This window comes from Lathyrus oleraceus, chromosome 6 (assembly GCF_024323335.1).
Source record: "Lathyrus oleraceus cultivar Zhongwan6 chromosome 6, CAAS_Psat_ZW6_1.0, whole genome shotgun sequence".
In the NCBI taxonomy this organism is placed as follows: domain Eukaryota; kingdom Viridiplantae; phylum Streptophyta; class Magnoliopsida; order Fabales; family Fabaceae; genus Lathyrus; species Lathyrus oleraceus.
The window spans coordinates 350,898,839-350,904,303 of NC_066584.1; the positions used below are offsets into that span (position 1 = coordinate 350,898,839).

At 35.3% G+C, this 5,465-nt stretch overlaps 1 non-coding gene across 1 annotated transcript; it reads right to left on the reverse strand.

The window, feature by feature from the left end:
- Window positions 1-4,149: 4,149 nt before the first annotated feature.
- LOC127098715 (small nucleolar RNA R71) lies at window positions 4,150-4,256 on the reverse strand. The gene has a single exon (XR_007793417.1). It is a non-coding gene; the product is annotated as a small nucleolar RNA R71 (small nucleolar RNA).
- Window positions 4,257-5,465: the final 1,209 nt, after the last annotated feature.

The window sequence follows — 5,465 nt, forward strand, 5'->3', positions numbered from 1 at the left end:
ACCGTAGTGAAAGGTACCTAGAGTAAAATGGTTTGAATCCCAACACCAATAATTTTCCATTCATCGTGACATAATGGGTTTGACCTTTTATATCACCACGAATGTTATAATCAATCGTGGTGTAAGTTTCAATCATTTCATTACTGTTTGTAGTTTTAACCATGGTGAAATATGTTACTTATATATAGTCGTCTCTCTCAAAACAAAACCCTAACATCTCTTTCACTCGTCTCTCTCAAAACAAAACGCTAACATCTCTTTCACCCGTCTCTCTCATATGGAAACCCCAAACATATCCATCCAACTCGTCTTCTTCTAAGTATTCCTTTATTTTATCAAATCTTAGGAAATGGATACTTTACAGGTTTGTCTTCATTATAGTTTATGTTACAAAATCTGTTTATCTTTTACTTTTATGTTTCAATAGCTTGTTTCATAATGTTTGAACTTTCTGCTTGTTTTGACTTGTATGTAGGGATGTTATTTTCAATAACGAGGACGGAGCTAAAGTGAGTGTTGAAAACTTGTGTGAAAGATCTAGGATTACATCCATTCAAAATGAACACAAGTTTGCAACTCTAATTTCATTTGCATCCTTATTTCATTATGGATGCCATTATGGTACATGTAAGTTTCTGAAGTATTCTTCGTGTATTTTGTTTATGGTTTGTTGTTGTTAATGTTTGTTTAAAATATGAGTTGAATATATATTATGTGGTTTGAGTGTGTTTTCAATCCCTTACTAAATATATAACTTTTCAAATTGCATTAGAAAATTATAATATGATAGATAAAGTTATATTAGAAAAATAGTACACGTTCAATTCTTGACAAAAATTCCTCAATTTGTTATCTGAATATTGTTCTTTAACTGTTAGAACTTTATTTAATGATTATAGATCTTCAAACTCCCCTCTCTCCACCTCTAATTTTGTTTGTAAAATAAATAATGTGAAGAAGAGTTTTTCTTGTCCTTGATTATAATTTTGATGATGACAAACATATTAACAAAAAGAAGTCAAAGTTTGAAGACTAGAGCAATCAAGTTCAAATGTTCATAAACTTTGGAAAGTCAATGGAAGAACCAAGATGGTTGAGTATTCTTTACAATTCAAGTATATATGTCCTAATTGCTCAGAATTATCATAATCATTTCATCTTGTGCATGCATTTATTTTAACGTCATGTGGAAACTTGTTTGAAACTTAATTTTTAAGCATTTTTCCCTTTTATAGCAGGTGTAACCGGTTACATAAACGCAATAATGGTTTTTCAGAAGATTTTTTGAAAACATTTTGTTTTTGGTAAATTATGGCGTTTAAAACTGCCACAATTTATACCGGTTAAAAATACAGTATCAGGTGTAACTGGTTAAACCTTTTATGATAATTTGTTACACACTCGAAGATTTCAAATTTTCATGAAAAATATGATTCTAATATTTTGTGAATTTCATACATCAAACATGACAATGTTTCATGAAAATACACTCTTTCAAAAGGGTATATTGCATGTATATATATACTTATGCTTTCAGTTTTCAAAAAAGAGACTCTTGGACACAAAAATCATATTTCAAAAGAGATTCTTTGATATACAACTTTCAAAGTCATAATCCAAACAAGTTTATAAACTTTCAAATATGAAAATTTCATACATATTCATTAAAGTTTCATTCATATTATTCTGAGCACTTATGTGTATATGTTTGGATTGTGATTAATACAAAGAGAAGATCAATTAATAGATAAGTAATTCAAGAGCTATAACTTCTGTTATAAACTCATATTTGTGTATATCTTGTTGTCCATGATTGTTAGAAATAGAGTGAAAAAGAAATTATTTTTTTCCTCTTATGTTGCTTATTGATAACACTGAAATTTACCATATTTTCGACTCCGATTTCACATGCATTCTAGTTGTTTTATTATTATTTTGTTGTGTTATTGCTATGTTTTCCTTTGTTTTCAGGTTTTTACTTTAATCGGAGCCCCGATCGAGAAAAGGAGTGAAAAAGAGCTAAAAACCCTAAAATTCAGCATTTTGTACTTGTGGCCTACCCCATGGCTGGCGCCATAGACCCTGCCATGACATGTCCAAGCTCAACTTCCCTCAACTGCCACGTTCCCCACTACTTCCACTAAGGCGCCTCGGATTGGCCTTGTGGCGGACGCCACAAGAGGAAAGTTTTTTCCTCCCATTTTCAAGTTGAAGGGCATCTTTGTCATTTCCATCTTTTTACTTGCTTATAAATAGAAACTCAAAATCACTTTTACAATCATCCAAACTTAGAGCAGAGGCAAACTCAGAGCAACTTTGTTTCACTTAGGCATATATTTAGTTTTATAAAGTGGTAATCGCTTCGCATTGGAGTGTTACCACAATTGTGTAATAGTCTGTGATAGAGTCTATAATCGAGTTTGGAGCACTTTGGAAGGAAGTTAATCCTGCCGCCATTTTCATTTCTGCTTTGCAATTTATTCAACCCTCCGATTGGAGCAGGTTTTTATTACTTGTCTTTATCTTATTTATTTCCCGCACTCGCTTTACTTTTATTTATTTCCTCGCACTCGCTTTAAATTATTTATTTCCCGCACTCGCTTTACTTTTATTTATTTCATCGCACTCGCTTTAAATTATTTATTTCCCGCACTCGCTTTACTTTTATTTATTTCCTCGCACTCGCTTTAAATTATTTATTTCCTCGCACTCGCTTTAAATTATTTACTTTTCGCACTCGCACTACTTTTATTTACTTTCCGCACTCGCACTACTTTTATTTACTTTAATGCACTTTTACTTTACCATGTCTAGCTAAATTTATAAGGTTAGAATGTAAGGATCGTAATTGAACCGATAATCCGTACAATTGTTCGTAGAAACACTTAAGGGCTATTTTAACTTTCAACTTAAGTTTTCCCGCACTTAATTTCCGTTGGGTAAGATCGAAAGCCGTCCAACGTCTTTTTAAGCTTAATTGTTTTTAACTATTTCAAAAACAGCGAAAGCGCTTTGTTTAGTTCATTAGGAGTTTTTAACTTAAGAAGAAAAGAGATTTTAAAACTATTTTCGAACGCGTTCATAAGTTTAGAGTCTGGTTCGTGAGAACCTCTTTTGGTTAAGAAATCCAGGTTATAATACTTTTCAACTTAGTCAAGATACTATATTTCTTAAAAATAGGTTTACTACTCTAACGCAATGCGCGCCTTTTTATAAGTGACAATAAGAGGGTTTGATTAGGGAGTACAACTCGGTTCTGAATACGCGAAAGCGACAATTCCTGTTAAATTAGTTCTTTTCAAAGTAGGAAACATTGCCCATAAGTAGTTCTATTAGCAAGTACTTGGATTATTAATTGATTATGTGAATTACATTCGACCCTGTCTTTATTAATTAATCTTTATTCAACACTTTACTTTTCATTGCACACTAAAAAAAAACACCTATTTCGATTGCCTTTGATAAACACCATAACAATAGATAACGATAGATTGACACTTGGTCTCTGTGGATTCGACAATCTTTTATATTACTCTGACGCGTTCATATACTTGCGAAACACCACATCAAGTTTTTAGCGCCGTTGCCGGGGAACAATTTTGTCAAATTTCATTTTCCTGTTGTTATATCGTTTAGACTTAGGCTATTTCCCGCCGGTCAATGCGAAGAACTCGCAGCACCGGAAGTTTAAGCTTAGTATACCCTCTGGCGGAACCTGAACGTTACGCTCGCGCACGTTTATTCTTTCATAGAATTAAGAGAGCTATGGCTGAAGATCAAAACCAAAGACCTCTTAAGGATTTTGCTCAACCATCTAATGAAGAACCTAGTTCTAGTATAGTAAACCCAACCATCCCAGCTAATAATTTTGAACTTAAACCATCCCTGTTGCAACTAGTGCAACAGAGACAATTCGCAGGTCTCGCTACTGAGAACCCAAACCAACATTTAAAAATATTTCTTCAATTAGCATACACTTTTAAAACCAATGGAGCTTCTCCTGAGGCAATACGTTTAAGATTATTTCCTTTTTCCCTCAGAGATAAAGCCCTATCATGGTTAGATTCCCTTCCATCCAATTCCATTACGACTTGGGATAACCTTAGAAGAGTTTTTCTTGCTAGATATTTTCCCCCGAGTAAGACCGCCGTTCTTCGAAACCATATAACTAGATTTACCCAAAACCAAGGAGAATCGCTGTTCGAAGCTTGGGAGAGATATAAAGAGTTGTTACGAGCATGCCCACATCATGGTTTAGAAAATTGGTTAATCATTCAAACCTTCTATAATGGACTTCACTATAACACAAAAATGACCATCGACGCTGCCATAGGCGGTGCTCTGATGAACAAACCTTACCCTGAAGCTAGTGCCCTCATCGAAGATATGGCTCAAAACCATCAATCATGGGGAGTCGAACGAGCGACAGTTGAGAAGAAGGAAGCCCAAGAAGGAGTGCATGAACTAAGCTCTATAGACATGATGCAAGCTAAAATGGACGCATTAGCCCTCAAAGTCGAGCATATGTGCATAAACCCGAATACTGTAGCCGCAGTTTCGTCGGATTGTGAGATATGTGGAACCAAAGGACACCAATCTGCAGAATGCAGTCTATTAAACGAAACCCACTCTGAGCAAGTGAACTACACCCAAGGGAACCCATATTCGAATACCTATAACCCTGGATGGAGGAATCATCCGAACTTCTCCTATAAAAAAAATAACCCTATCCAAAATAATGCACCTCCGAGACCTAGTTATCAAGCCCCTAGATCAAATCAACCTATGCAACCTGTACCACCAAAACCGAGCCTTGAGAAAATTATGGAAAATTTTATCACCGCTCAAACCCAACAAAACAAGGAGTTCATGAACCAAAACATTCATGTTAACGAATTGATTACTCAGTTAGGAACCAAGGTTGACCAAATAGTTACTCATACTAAGAAGCTTGAAACCCAGATCTCTCAGGTAGCTTTAAACCAAGCCCCTCAGACTACACCTGGAGGACAATTCCCTGGACAACCTCAACAAAATCCAAGAGGACAAGCCAATGCCATTATCCTACGAAGTGGGAACGCTTATGATGAGCCACCAAACCCTAGATTGAGTGAACCCGAAACTTCCAAGGAATGTACCAAGCCCCCGAACGAAGTAAAGGAACCAGAGGAATCTGAAAACCAGGAAGGTCGAGATAAAGGAGAAGAACCTAAAGATAAACTTACGTACCACCCCCGCCCTATAAACCAACTATACCATATCCGCAAAGACTCAAACAAACCCAGATCAATAAACAGTATCAAAAATTTATTAAAGTTATAGAAAAACTTCATGTAGAAATCCCTTTCACAGAAGCCATCACCCAAATACCTTCTTATGCAAAGTTTCCCAAAGACATCCTTACCAACAAACGTAGACTTGACGATCCGAAGCCTTTGGAATGTAATGCTATTTCCGAGGACAAA